Consider the following 15743-nt stretch of genomic DNA (forward strand, 5'->3'; position numbering starts at 1 on the left):
TTCAGGAAATACCATGGTTTGCAGACATTGCAAACTATAAAGTTGTAAGATTCATACCCAAAGAGTACAGCAGGCAGCAAACAAAGAAATTGATTTCTGATGCAAAGTACTACTTATGGGATGAACCATATCTCTTTAAGAGATGTGCAGACGGAATAATCCGTAGATGTGTGCCCAAGGAAGAGGTACAAAAGATCTTATGGCATTGCCATGGATCACAATATGGAGGCCATTTTGGAAGTGAGCGAACATCCACAAGAGTCCTCCAATGTGGCTTCTACTGGCCTACCATTTATAGAGACTCCCGAGAGTTTGTACGTAACTGTGACAGTTGCCAAAGAGCTGGCAATCTGCCTCACAGTTATGCCATGCATGAACAAGGGATCTTAGAGATTGAGTTATTTGATGTATGGGGTATTGACTTCATGGGGCCTTTCCCACCATCATACTCAAACACTTATATCCTGGTGGCAGTAGATTATGTATCTAAGTGGGTGGAGGCAATTGCAACACCCACTAATGATACTAAGACAGTGATGAAGTTCCTCCAGAAGCATATCTTCAGCAGGTTCGGTGTCCCTAGGATACTGATCAGTGATGGGGGCACTCATTTCTGTAATAAACAGCTTGACTCTGCTATGGTCCGATATGGAATTAACCACAAAGTGGCGACTCCGTATCATCCCAGACAAATGGGAAGGCTGAAGTCTCAAATAGAGAACTTAAAAGAATCCTGGAACGGACTGTGAGTAACTGCAGAAGGGATTCGGCAAGAAGTCTGGATGATGCTCTGTGGGCATATAGAACAGCATTCAAGACTCCCATAGGGACCTTTCCATACCAACTTGTGTATGGGAAAGCGTGCCATTTGCCAGTGGAACTGGAACACAAGGCCTACTGGGCAACTAGATTCCTAAATCTTGATGCTAAGTTAGATGGAGAAAAAAGATTACTCCAGTTGAATGAGCTAGAAGAATTCAGACTCAATGCTTTTGAAAATGCAAAAATTTACAAGGAAAAAGCAAAAAGGTGGCATGACAAGAAACTGCCATCCAGAGTCTTTGAGCCAGGGCAGAAGGTTCTGCTGTTCAACTCTAGGCTCATATTGTTCCCCGAGAAACTGAAATCCCAGTGGAAGGGACCATATGTGATTACAAGTGTGTCACCATATGGCTATGTAGAGCTTCAAGATATTGATTCTAATAAGAGGTTCATTGTTAATGGACAGAGAGTCAAGCATTATCTTGAAGGTAATGTTGAGCAAGAATGCTCAAAGCTGAGACTAGATTAAAGCTCAGTAAGGTCCAGCTAAAGACAATAAAGAATCGCTTATTGGGAGGCAACCCAATTTTTATTTATCTATGTTAAATTTCCATTTTCCATTGTTATTTGATGTTTTCTTTAGGTTGATGATCATGTGGAGTCACAAAAACAGCTGCAAAAATCAAAACAAATTCAAAAACAGCATTAAAAATAGCACACCCTGGAGGATGAGCTTACTGGCGTTTAAACGCGAGTAAGGATAGCAGAATGGGCGTTAAGGCACCATTCTGGGTGTTTAACACCAGAAAAGGGAGAAAAGCTGGTGTTTAACGCCAGAAAGAAGCAATAAGCTGGCGTTTAACGCCAGAACAGAGCACCAAGTTGGCGTTAAATGCCAGAAAGGGAAGAAAAGTTGGCGTTAAACGCCAGAAACAGGCTGCAACCTGGCGTTTAACGCCAGAATTGCACTCTAAGGGCGTTTTGCAGGCCTAAATGGAGCAGGGATGAGAAGTCCTTGACCCCTAAGGATCTGTGGACCCCACAGGATCCCACCAACCTCAACTCATTTTCTCTTCCCAGGATCCCCACCTACCTGACCATTCAAATTCAAACCATTCCCCTCCAAACCAACCCATTCACACACCTCCATCTCCTCCACTTCTCCTTCTACTCCCTTCTTTCTTCTTTTGCTCGAGGACGAGCAAACCTTTTAAGTTTGGTATGGAAAAAAGCGTTGCTTTTTGTTTTTCCATAACCATTTATGGTACCTAAGGCCGGAGAAACCTCTAGAAAGAGAAAAAGGAAGGCAGTTGCTTCCACCCCCGAGTCATGAGAGATAGAGAGGTTCATCTCAAGGGTCCATAGTTCAGTGGTAGAGCATTTGACTGCAGATCAAAGAGCCACGAGGGAGGAAAAACAAAGGCAAGGAAGAGACATAGAGGAGCTCAAGAGCACCATTGGTTCTTGAAGAGGAAGAAGATGCCACCCTCACTAAGGTGGACCCGTTCCTTAATCTCCTTGTCTATTTATTTTTTTCTGTTTTCGGTTTTGAGCTTTGTGTTTGACTATGTTTTGTGTATTTACTACATGATTATTAGTGTCTAGTGTCTATGTCTTAAAGCTATGAATAATTCCAGGAATCCTTCACCTTTCTTAAATGAAAAATGTTCTAAATGCAAAAGAACAAGAAGTACATGAATTTCGAATTCATCCTTGAGATTAGTTTAATTATTTTGATGTGTTGACAATACTTTCTGCTTTCTGAATGAATGTTTGAACAGTACATATTTTTGATAGTGAAGTTTATGAATGTTAAATTTGTTGGCTCTTGAAAGAATGATGAAAAAGAGAAATGTTATTGATAATTTGAAAAATCATAAAATTGATTCTTGAAGCAACAAAAAGCAGTGAAAAGAACTAAGCTTGCGAAAAAACAATAAAAAAAATAAAAGAAAAAGAAAAAGCAAGCAGAAAAAGCCAATAGCCCTTTAAACCAAAAGGCAAGGGTAAAAAGGATCCAAGGCTTTGAGCATTAATGGATAAGAGGGCCCCAAAGGAATAAAATCCTGGCCTAAGCGGCTAAATCAAGCTGTTCCTAACCATGTGCTTGTGTCATGAAGGTCCAAGTAAAAAGCTTGAGACTTAGTGGTTAAAGTCATGATCCAAAGCAAAAAGAGTGTGCTTAAGAGCTCTGTACACCTCTAACTGGGGACTTTAGCAAAGCCAAGTCACAATCCGAAAAAAGTTCACCTAGTTATGTGTCTGTGGCATTTATGTATCCGGTGGTAATACTGGAAAACAAAGTGCTTAGGGCCACGGCCAAGACTCATAAAGTAGCTGTGTTCAAGAATCAACATACTGAACTAAGAGAATCAATAACACTATCTGAATTCTGAGTTTTATGGATGCCAATCATTCTAAACTTCAAAGGATAAAGTGAGATGCCAAAACTGTTCAGAAGCAAAAAACTACTAGTCCCGCTCATCTAATTGGAGCTAAATTTCATTGATATTTTAGAATTTATAGTATATTCTCTTCTTTCTATCCTATTTTGTTTTTAGTTGCTTGGGCATAAGCAACACTTTAAGTTTGGTGTTGTAATGAGCGGATAATTTATACACTTTTTGGCATTGTTTTTAGGTAGTTTTTAGTATGAGTTAGCTACTTTTTAGTATATTTTTATTAGTTTTTATGAAAAAATCACATTTCTAGACTTTACTATGAGTTTGTGTATTTATCTGTGATTTCAAGTATTTTCTGGCTGAAATTGAGGGACCTGAGCAAAAATCTGATTCAGAGGCTGAAAAAGGACTGCAGATGCTGTTGGATTCTGACCTCCTTGCACTCGAAATGGATTTTCTGGAGCTACCGAAGCCCAATTGGCGCGCTCTCAATTGCGTTGTAAAGTAGACATCTTGGGCTTTCCAGAAATAAATAATACTCCATACTTTGCTCCAATTTTGATAACGCAAACTAGCGTTTAAACGCCAACTTTTTACCCTTTTCTGGCGTTAAACGCCAGAACTGGCGTAAAAGCTACAGTTAAATGCCCAAACTGGCACCAAAGCTGGTGTTTAACTCTAAGGACGTCTTAGGCATGTGAAAGCTTCAAAACTCAGCCCAAACACTCACCAAATAGGCCCCGAAAGTGGATTTCTGCACTATCTGCAATTAGTTACTCATTTTCTGTAACCCTAGGTCACTAGTCTAGTATAAAAACTACTTTTAGAGATTTATTTTGTACCTCATAACATTTCTCACATCAGAACTTGTATTTGCTATGACATGAGTCTCTAAACCCCATGGTTGGGGGTGAGGAGCTCTACTGTGTCTTGATGAATTAATGTAATTACTATTGTTTCTCATTCAATCACGCTTGTTTCTATTCTAAGATATTCACTCGCACTTCAACATGATGAATGTGATGATCCGTGACACTTTTCACCATTCTCAACCTATGAATGCGTGCCTAACAACCACTTCCGTTCTACTTTAGATTGAGTGTGCATCTCTTAGTCTCCAGATCAGAGTCTTCGTGGTATAAGCTAGAATCAATTGGCAGCATTCTTGAGATCCGAAAAGTCTAAACCTTGTCTATGGTATTTCGAGTAGGATCTGGGATGGGATGACTGTAACGAACTTCAAACTCGCGAGTGTTGGGCGTAGTGACAGACGCAAAAGGATCAATGGATCCTATTCCAATATGAGTGAGAATCGACAGATGATTAGCCGTGTGGTGACAGCGCATTTGGACTATTTTCACTGAGAGGACGGATGGTAGCCATTGACAATGGTGATCCACCAATATACAGCTTGCCATGGAAGGAGCCTTGCGTGCGTGAAGAGGAAGCCAGTAGGAAAGTAGAGATTCAGAAGACAGAGCATCTCCAAAACCTCAACCTGTGCTCCATTACTGCATAACAAGTATTATTTAATCCATGTTCTTTTACACATTCCAATTTGAACTGAGAATTATTATTGATATCCTGACTAAGAGTTACAAGATAACCATAGCTTGCTTCAAGCCGACAATCTCTGTGGGATCGACCCTTACTCACGTAAGGTATTACTTGGATGACCCAGTGCACTTGCTGGTTAGTTGTGCGGAATTGCAAAAGTGTGATTGTGATTTCGTGCACCATGAATCGTTGAAGAGAGATCCAAGAGATATGCATTCAAGCTTGTTTTCATGTAGAACAGAAGTGTTTGTCAGGCACGCGTTCATAAGTGAGAATGGTGATGAGTGTCTCTTGATCATCACATTCATCATGTTCTTGTGTGCGAATGAATATCTTAGAATAAGAATAAGCTTGAATTGAATAGAAAGACAATAGTACTTTGCATTAATTCATGAGGAACAGCAGAGCTCCACACCTTAATCTATGAGGTGTAGAAACTCCACCGTTGAAAATACATAAGTGATGAAGGTCCAGGCATGGCCGAATGGCCAGCCCCCAAAACGTGATCAAGAGATCAAAAGTGATACAAAGATAGTCTCAAAAATGATCTAAAGATGAAAATACAATAGCAAGAGGTCCTATTTATAATGAACTAGTGACTAAGGTTTACAAAAATAAGTAAATGATGCAGAAATCCACTTCCGGGCCCACTTAGTGTGTGCTTGGGCTAAGCATTAATGTTTTCACGTGTAGAGACTCTCTTTGAAGTTAAATGTCAGCTTTGGTGCCAGTTTGGGTGTTTAACTCCAGCTTTTATATCAGTTCTAGCGTTTAACGCCAGAATAGGGTTGAAAGTGGGCGTTCAAACGCCAGTTTGCGTTATCAAAACTCGGGCAAAGTATAGACTATTATATATTGCTGAAAAGCCCAGGATGTCTACCTTCCAACGCAATTAAGAGCGTGCCAATTGGGTTTCTGTAGCTCCAGAAAATCCATTTCGAGTGTAGGGAGGTCAGAATCCAGCAACATCTGCAGTCCTTTTTCAGCCTCTGAATCAGATTTTTGCTCAGGTCCCTCAATTTCAGCCAGAAAATACCTAAAATCACAGAAAAAAAAACACAAACTCATAGTAAAGTCCAGAAATGTGAATTTTGCTTGAAAACTAATAAAAATATACTAAAAAGTAGCTAGATCCTACTAAAAACTACCTAAAAACAATGCCAAAAAGCGTATAAATTATCAGCTCATCAGTTGGCGCGGCAGTTCAGACATAGTTTGTTTGACTTTAAATCTTAGCAACTTTGTTAGGTTATTAGTTTCCTTTCCTAGTTCCAACTTTGAGTAGTCGATCTTTATTAAGTTACTTTTACAGCTCATTTTTTTATCCGATCTTATTGAGGTCGCTTTGTACGAGTTGTTTATATAACTTCTTACATTAACTTGTACCTCGTCGCTTTATCTTGTCGATCATTTGAGGTCAGACAATGATTTTTGCAGTTGGTCGAGCTTAAATTAATGCGTTCTATATAGGAAACTTTTGAAAAAAGAGATAGAAATTTTTATTAACAGTCCATAAATTCTTTTACATAAACTTATGTACTAGGGGCTTGAGTGTCCCTAGTCCCTGTGGTGGTGCTTCGTTAAAAAACCCTTAGAGTCAGAAAAAAGAGAGCACCTAAACACAAGGTTTGCTACTAAGCTATAGTACTTTCTTAGGTTACATGCGTTCCAAGACCTCGGGAGCTCCCACCCTTGGAGGTCGAACACTTTGTAGTAACCTTTATCTAAGACCTCAACTATTTTGTAAGGTCCCTTCTGTAAGAACCGGATTTTTCACGGATAAAGCATTTAAATGCCCAAATTAAATCCCAGAAAGTTAGGATGAGAATTTGGGGATTTAAATGTGATTTTTGGACTTAGTAGGTTTTTCTGAGTCAGAATTCCAAAAATCACATTTAAATCCCCAAATTCTCATCCTAACTTTCTGGGATTTAATTTGGGCATTTAAATGCTTTATCCGTGAAAAATCCGGTTCTTACAGAAGGGACCTTACAAAATAGTTGAGGTCTTAGATAAAGGTTACTACAAAGTGTTCGACCTCCAAGGGTGGGAGCTCCCGAGGTCTTGGCACGCATGTAACCTAAGAAAGTACTATAGCTTAGTAGCAAACCTTGTGTTTAGGTGCTCTCTTTTTTCTGACTCTAAGGGTTTTTTAACGAAGCACCACCACAGGGACTAGGGACACTCAAGCCCCTAGTACATAAGTTTATGTAAAAGAATTTATGGACTGTTAATAAAAATTTCTATCTCTTTTTTCAAAAGTTTCCTATATAGAACGCATTAATTTAAGCTCGACCAACTGCAAAAATCATTGTCTGACCTCAAATGATCGACAAGATAAAGCGACGAGGTACAAGTTAATGTAAAAAGTTATATAAACAACTCGTACAAAGCGACCTCAATAAGATCGGATAAAAAAATGAGCTGTAAAAGTAACTTAATAAAGATCGACTACTCAAAGTTGGAACTAGGAAAGGAAACTAATAACCTAACAAAGTTGCTAAGATTTAAAGTCAAACAAACTATGTCTGAACTGCCGCGCCAACTGATGAGCTGATAATTTATACGCTTTTTGGCATTGTTTTTAGGTAGTTTTTAGTAGGATCTAGCTACTTTTTAGTATATTTTTATTAGTTTTCAAGCAAAATTCACATTTCTGGACTTTACTATGAGTTTGTGTTTTTTTTTTTGTGATTTTAGGTATTTTCTGGCTGAAATTGAGGGACCTGAGCAAAAATCTGATTCAGAGGCTGAAAAAGGACTGCAGATGTTGCTGGATTCTGACCTCCCTACACTCGAAATGGATTTTCTGGAGCTACAGAAACCCAATTGGCACGCTCTCAATTGCGTTGGAAGGTAGACATCCTGGGCTTTTCAGCAATATATAATAGTCTATACTTTGCCCGAGTTTTGATAACGCAAACTGGCGTTTGAACGCCCACTTTCTACCCTATTCTGGAGTTAAACGCTAGAACTGGTATAAAAGCTGGAGTTAAACACCCAAACTGGCACCAAAGCTGACATTTAACTTCAAAGAGAGTCTCTACACGTGAAAACATTAATGCTTAGCCCAAGCACACACTAAGTGGGCCCGGAAGTGGATTTCTGCATCATTTACTTATTTTTGTAAACCTTAGTCACTAGTTCATTATAAATAGGACCTCTTGCTATTGTATTTTCATCTTTAGATCATTTTTGAGACTATCTTTGTATCACTTTTGATCTCTTGATCACATTTTGGGGGCTGGCCATTCGGCCATGCCTGGACCTTCATCACTTATGTATTTTCAACGGTGGAGTTTCTACACCTCATAGATTAAGGTGTGGAGCTCTGCTGTTCCTCATGAATTAATGCAAAGTACTATTGTCTTTCTATTCAATTCAAGCTTATTCTTATTCTAAGATATTCATTCGCACACAAGAACATGATGAATGTGATGATCAAGAGACACTCATCACCATTCTCACTTATGAACGCGTGCCTGACAAACACTTCTGTTCTACATGAAAACAAGCTTGAATGCATATCTCTTGGATCTCTCTTCAACGATTCATGGTGCACGAAATCACAATCACACTTTTACAATTCCGCACAACTAACCAGCAAGTGCACTGGGTCATCCAAGTAATACCTTACGTGAGTAAGGGTCGATCCCACAGAGATTGTCGGCTTGAAGCAAGCTATGGTTATCTTGTAACTCTTAGTCAGGATATCAATAATAATTCTCAGTTCAAATTGGAATGTGTAAAAGAACATGGATTAAATAATACTTGTTATGCAGTAATGGAGCACAGGTTGAGGTTTTGGAGATGCTCTGTCTTCTGAATCTCTACTTTCCTACTGGCTTCCTCTTCACGCACGCAAGGCTCCTTCCATGGCAAGCTGTATATTGGTGGATCACCATTGTCAATGGCTACCATCCGTCCTCTCAGTGAAAATAGTCCAAATGCGCTGTCACCACACGGCTAATCATCTGTCGATTCTCACTCATATTGGAATAGGATCCATTGATCCTTTTGCGTCTGTCACTACGCCCAACACTCGCGAGTTTGAAGTTCGTTACAGTCATCCCATCCCAGATCCTACTCGAAATACCATAGACAAAGTTTAGACTTTTCGGATCTCAAGAATGCTGCCAATTGATTCTAGCTTATACCACGAAGACTCTGATCTGGAGACTAAGAGATGCACACTGATGAGCGGATAATTTATACGCTTTTTGGCATTGTTTTTATATAGTTTTTAGTAAGTTTAAGCTACTTTTAGGGATGTTTTCCTTAGTTTTTATGTTAAATTCACATTTCTGGACTTTACTATGAGTTTGTGTGTTTTTCTGTGATTTCAGGTAAATTCTGACTGAAATTGAGGGATTTGAGCAAAACTCTGAAAAAGGCTGACAAAAGGACTGCTGATGCTGTTGGATTCTGACCTCCCTGCACTCGAAATGAATTTTCTGGAGCTACAGAACTCCAATTGGTGCGCTCTCAACGGCGTTGGAAAGTAGACATCCAGGGCTTTCCAGCAATATATAATAGTCCATACTTTATTCGAAGAATGACGACGCAATTTGGCGTTGAACGCCAAGTACACGCTCCTTTCTGGAGTTAAACGCCAGAAAAACGTCATGATCCGGAGTTGAACGCCCAAAACACGTCATAACTCAGAGTTCAACTCCAAGAGAAGCCTCTGCTCGTGTATTGATCAAGCTCAGCCCAAGCACACACCAAGTGGGCCCCGGAAGTGGATTTATGCATCAATTACTTACTCATGTAAACCCTAGTAGCTAGTCTAGTATATATAGGACATCTATCTATTGTATTAGACATCCTGGATTGTATTTTGATCTAGTGATCACGTTTAGGGGGCTGGCCATTCAGCCATGCCTGGACCTCTTTCACTTGTGTATTTTCAACGGTGGAGTTTCTGCACACCATAGATTAAGGGTGTGGAGCTCTGCTGTACCTCAAAGATTAATGAAGTTCTATTTTCTTTTATTCAATTCTCTATCTTATTCTTATTCCAAGATATTCATTCGTACCCAAGAACATGATGAATGTGATGAGTTAGATAACCCTCATCACTATTCTCACTGATGAACGCGCGTGATTGACAACCACTTCCGTTCTACATGCAACAAGGCTTGAATGTGTATCTCTTAGATTCCCCAACAGAATCTTCGTGGTATAAGTTAGATAGATGGCGGCATTCATGAGGATCCGGAAAGTCTAAACCTTGTCTATGGTATTCCGAGTAGGATTCTGGGATCGAATGACTGTGACGTGCTTCAAACCTATAACCTGCTGGGCGTTAGTGACAGACGCAAAAGAGGGATTCTATTCCAGTAGGGGAGGGAACCAACCGGTGATTGGCCGTACTGTGACAGAGTGCGTGAGCATTAGCTTTCACTGCGAGGATGGGATGTAGCCATTGACAACGGTGATGCCCTACATACAGCTTGCCATGGAAAGGAGTAAGAAGGATTGAGTGGAGGCAGTGGGAAAGCAGGCGTCCGAGAGCTCTACAGCATCTCCATTCCGCTTATCTGAAATTCCTACCAATGAATCTGCATAAGTATTTCTATCCTATTTATTATTTATTTCTATTTTCAAACCCATAAATCTTTAATCCTCCTGACTGAGATTTACAAGGTAACCATAGCTTGCTTCATACCAACAATCTCTGTGGATTCGACCCTTACTCACGTAAGGTTATTACTTGGACGACCCAGTACACTTGCTGGTTAGTTGAACGGAGTTGTGACTTCAAATAAGGACAATTATTGAATAAATCCAATTACAATGAATCAGATCAAAGAACAGTGATCACAATTTCGTCCACCAAGTTTTTGGCGCCGTTGCCGGGGATTGTTCGAGTATGGACAACTGACGGTTCATCTTGTTGCTCAGATTAGGTAATTTTCTTTTCAAAAATCTTTTTCAAAATTTTTCCTTTAATTTTCGTTTTTCCTCACTTTATTTTCGAAAATAATTAATAAAAATCCAAAAAAATTAGAAAATCATAAAATCCAAAAATATTTTGTGTTTCTTGTCTGAATTTTGTGTTAATTTTTAAGTTTGGTGTCAATTGCATGCTTTAAAAAATTTTCTTGCATTTTTTTTTTCGAAAATCCCATGCATTCATAGTGTTCTTCATGATCTTCAAGTTGTTCTTGATAAGTCTTCTTGTTTGATCTTGATGTTTTCTTGTTTTGTGTCTTTTCTTGTTTTTCATGTGCATTTTTGCATTCATATTTTTCATGCATTAAAAATTTCTAAGTTTGGTGTCTTGCATGTTTTCTTTGCATCAAAAATTTTTCAAAAATATGTTCTTGATGTTCATCATGATCTTCAAAGTGTTCTTGGTGTTCATCTTGACATTCATAGCATTCTTGCATGCATTCATTGTTTGATCTAAAAATTTCATGCATTGAGCATTTTTGTTTTTCTCTCTCATAACTAAAAATTCAAAAATAAAAAAAATATCTTTTCCTTATTTCCCTCCAAATTTCGAAATTTTGGGTTGACTTGGTCAAAAATTTTCAAAATTGGTTGTTTCTTACAAGTCAAGTCAAAATTTCAATTTTAAAAACCTTATCTTTTCAAAATCTTTTTCAAAAATCATATCTTTTTCATTTTTTTTTATTTTTCGAAAATTTCAAAAATCTTTTTCAAATTATTTTCAAAATCTTTTTCTTATCTTTATATGTAATTTTCGAAAATTCACTAATAATTAATGTGATTGGTTCAAAAATTTGAAGTTTGTTACTTTCTTGTTAAGAAAGGTTCAATCTTTAAGTTCTAGAATCTTATCTTGTAGTTTCTTGTTAGTGAAGTAAATAATTTCAAAATTTTTAAATTAAATCTTTTTATCTTTTATTTGATCTTTTTCAAAAACTTTATCTTTTTCAAAATTTGATTTCAAAAAAAAAAATAAATATCTTAACTAACTAACTTTTTGTTTGTTTCTTATCTTTTTCAAAACCACCTAACTACTTTTCCCTCTTCTATTTTCGAAAATATCTCATCCCTTTTTCAAAAATTCTTTTTAATTAATTAATTGTTTCATGTTTTAATTTTAATTACAATTTATTTCTAATTTTCGAAAATCACTAGCTCTTTTTCAAAATTATTTTCGAAATCCCTCTTCTCTTTTCTTCTTCTTTTTAATTATTTAATTACTAACACTCCTCTTCACCTCTCTTCACTAAAAATCCGAACCCCCTTCTCTATTCTTCTACCCCTTTCTTTTCTACTAACATAAAGGAATCTCTATACTGTGACATAGAGGATTCCTTTTCTCTTCTTGTTTTCTTCTCTTTCATATGAGCAGGAACAAGGATAAAGGCACTCTTGTAGACATTGATCCAGAACCTGAAAGGACTCTGAAGAGAAGATTAAGAGAAGCTAAATTACAACAATCCAAAAACATCTTTAAGAGAAACAACCTTTCAGAAACATTAGAACAAGAGGTGATGGCCGAAAATAATAATAATAATGCAAGGAGAATGCTTGGTGACTTCACAAAGCCAACATCCAAGTTTGATGGAAGAAGCATCTCCATTCCTGCCATTGGAGCCAATAACTTTGAGCTTAAGCCTCAACTAGTTGCTTTAATGCAACAAAACTGCAAGTTTTCTGGACTTCCATCTGAAGATCCCTATCAGTTTTTAACTGAATTCTTGCAGATCTGTGAGACTGTAAAGACTAATGGAGTTGATCCTGAAGTCTACAGACTCATGCTTTTCCCTTTTGCTGTAAGAGACAGAGCTAGAGTATGGTTGGATTCGCAACCCAAGGATAGCCTGGACTCATGGGATAAGCTGGTCACTGCATTCTTGGACAAATTCTTTCCTCCTCAAAAGCTGAGCAAGCTGAGAGTGGATGTTCAAACCTTCAAACAAAAAGATGGTGAATCCCTCTATGAAGCATGGGAAAGATACAAGCAGCTGACCAAGAGATGTCCATCTGACATGTTTTCAGAGTGGACCATATTAGATATATTCTATTATGGTCTCTCTGAATTTTCGAAAATGTCATTGGACCATTCTGCAGGTGGATCTATCCACCTGAAGAAAACGCCTGGAGAGGCTCAGGAACTCATTGACATGGTTGCAAACAACCAGTTCATGTATACTTCTGAGAGGAATTCCGTGAACAATGGGGTACCTCAGAAGAAAGGAGTTCTTGAAATTGATGCTCTGAATGCCATATTGGCTCAGAACAAAGTGTTGACTCAACAGGTCAACATGATCTCTCAAAATCTGAATGGATTGCAACATGCATCCAACAGCAATAGAGAGGCAGCTTCTGAAGAAGCTTATGATCCTGAAAACCCTGCCATGGCAGAGGTTAATTACTTAGGTGAACCTTATGGAAACACCTATAACTCATCATGGAGAAATCATCCAAATCTCTCCTGGAAGGATCAAAAACCTCAACAAGGTTTTAACAATGGTGGACGTACAAGGCTGAACAATAGTAAGCCATATCCATCATCTTCTCAGCAACAGACAGAGAATTCTGAACAAAATAATTCTAATTTAGCCAATATAGTCTCTGATCTGTCAAAGGCCACTTTCAGTTTCATGAATGAAACCAGATCCTCCATTAGAAATCTGGAGGCACAAGTGGGCCAGCTGAGTAAGAAGGTCATTGAAACCCCTCCCAGTATTCTCCCAAGCAATACAGAAGAGAATCCAAAAGGAGAGTGCAAGGCCATTGATTTAATCAAAGTGACCGAATGCACAAGGGAGGAGGAGGACGAAAATCCTAGTGAGGAAGACCTCCTGGGACGTTCCTCAAGCAAGAAGGAGTTTCCTATTAAGGACCCAGAGGAATCTGAGGCTCATCTAGAGACCATAGAGATTCCATTGAACCTCCTTCTGCCATTCATGAGCTCTGAGGACTATTCATCCTCTGAAGAGGATGAAGATGTAACTGGAGAGCAAGCTGCTCTATATTTAGGAGCTATCATGAAACTGAATGCCAAGCTGTTTGGTAATGAGACTTGGGAAAGTGAACCTCCCTTGCTCATTAGTGAACTAGAAACTTGGATTCAGAAAACTCTACCTCAAAAGAGATAAGATCCTGGCAAGCTCTTAATACCTTGCACCATAGGCACCATGAGCTTTGAAAAAGCTCTATGTGATCTTGGGTCAGGGATAAATCTTATGCCACTCTCTGTAATGGAGAAGCTGGGGATCATTGAGGTGCAACCTGCCTTGTTCTCACTAAAATTGGCAGACAAGTCCATAAGACAAGCTTATGGATTAGTAGAGGACGTGCTAGTAAAGGTTGAAGGCCTTTACATCCCTACTGATTTCATAATCCTAGACACTAGGAAGGAAGATGATGAATGCATCATCCTAGGAAGACCTTTCCTAGCCACAGCAGGAGCTGTGATAGATGTCAACAGAGGTGAGTTAGTCCTTCAATTGAATGGGGACTACCTTGTGTTTCAAGCACATGGCCATCCCTCTGTGACAAAAGAGGGTAAGCATGAAGAGCTTCTCTCAGTTCAAGGTCAAGAAGAGCCCACACAGTCAAACTCTAAGTTTGGTGTTGTGAGGCCACAACCAAACTCTAAGTTTGGTGTTCAAACCCCATATCCAAACTCTAAGTTTGGTGTTGGGACTACACACTAAATTGACCTGATCACCATGTGGCTCCATGAGAGCCACCGTCAAGCTATTGACATTAAAGAAGCGCTTGTTGGGAGGCAACCCAATTTTATTTATCTAATTTTATTTTATTTTGTTTCATTGTTATTTTTGGTGTTTTATTAGGTACATGATCATGAGGAGTCACGAAAAAATCAAAAAAATTAAAAACAGAGTCAAAAACAAAAGAAAAAAATTTTTTCACCCTGGAGGCAGCACAGGCTGGCGTTCAACGCCAGTAAGGTGCATCTATCTGGCGTTCAACGCCAGAACAGAGCACCATTCTGGCGCTGAACGCCCAAAACAAGCAACAACCTGGCGTTAAACGCTAGGATGCGCACACAGAGGACAATCTGGCGCTGAACGCCAGAAACAAGCATGAAACTGGCGTTCAACGCCAGAAACATGCATTACATGGGCGTTTAACGCCCAGAACATGCACCAATGGGCGTTTGAACACCAGGATGATACATCAAGGCATGTTACATGCCTATATGGTGAAGGAATGGTATTTGTTTTCACCTCAGGATCTGTGGACCCCACAGGATCCTCACCTCAGGATCTGTGGACCCCATAGGATCCCCACCTACCACATTCCTTTTAATCATAATCACACTCTCCTAATCCAAATCTCATTCTCAATGTCACACTTCCCAAAAACCTTCACCTATCACCTCAATTCCTCTTCCCAATTACCCCATTCACCATTCACATCAACCCCTCTTCCCCATAAACCCCACCTACCTCCACTACATTCAAATTCAATTTCCCACCCTTTCCCACCCAAAATGGCCGAAACCCAAACCACCCTCTCCCTATAAATACCTTTCCTTTCTTCTTCATTTTCACACAACACAAACCCATTCTTCTCTCATATAGCCGAATCCTCTCTTCTCCCTCTCTTTCAATATTCTCTTCTTCTTCTTCTACTCTTCTTTTCTTTTTTGCTCGAGGACGAGCAAATTTTAAGTTTGGTGTGGAAAAAAGCCTAAGCTTTTTAATTTTCATTCACCATCAATGGCACCCAAGACCGGAGTTTCCTCAAGGAAAGGAAAAGGGAAGGCACAAGCTTCCACTTCCGAGTCATGGGAGAAGGAGAGATTCATCTCCAAGAGCCACCAAGACCACTTCTATGATGTTGTGGCTAAGAAGAAAGTGATCCATGAGGTCCCTTTCAAACTCAAGAAGAATGAGTATCCGGAAATCCGACTTGAAATTCAAAGAAGAGGTTGGGAAGTCATAGCCAACCCCATACAACAAGTTGGAATTTTAATGGTTCAAGAGTTCTATGCCAATGCATGGATCACTAGAAACCATGATCAAAGTATGAACCCGAATCCAAAGAATTATATCACAATGGTTA

General features: G+C 39.0%; 1 non-coding gene across 1 annotated transcript; it reads right to left on the reverse strand.

The window, feature by feature from the left end:
* Positions 1-12589: 12589 nt before the first annotated feature.
* LOC130964196 (small nucleolar RNA R71) lies at positions 12590-12693 on the reverse strand. The gene has a single exon (XR_009080300.1). It is a non-coding gene; the product is annotated as a small nucleolar RNA R71 (small nucleolar RNA).
* Between the last annotated feature and the right edge of the window lie 3050 nt (positions 12694-15743).

Source organism: Arachis stenosperma, chromosome 2 (genome assembly GCF_014773155.1).
Source record: "Arachis stenosperma cultivar V10309 chromosome 2, arast.V10309.gnm1.PFL2, whole genome shotgun sequence".
Lineage (NCBI taxonomy): Eukaryota > Viridiplantae > Streptophyta > Magnoliopsida > Fabales > Fabaceae > Arachis > Arachis stenosperma.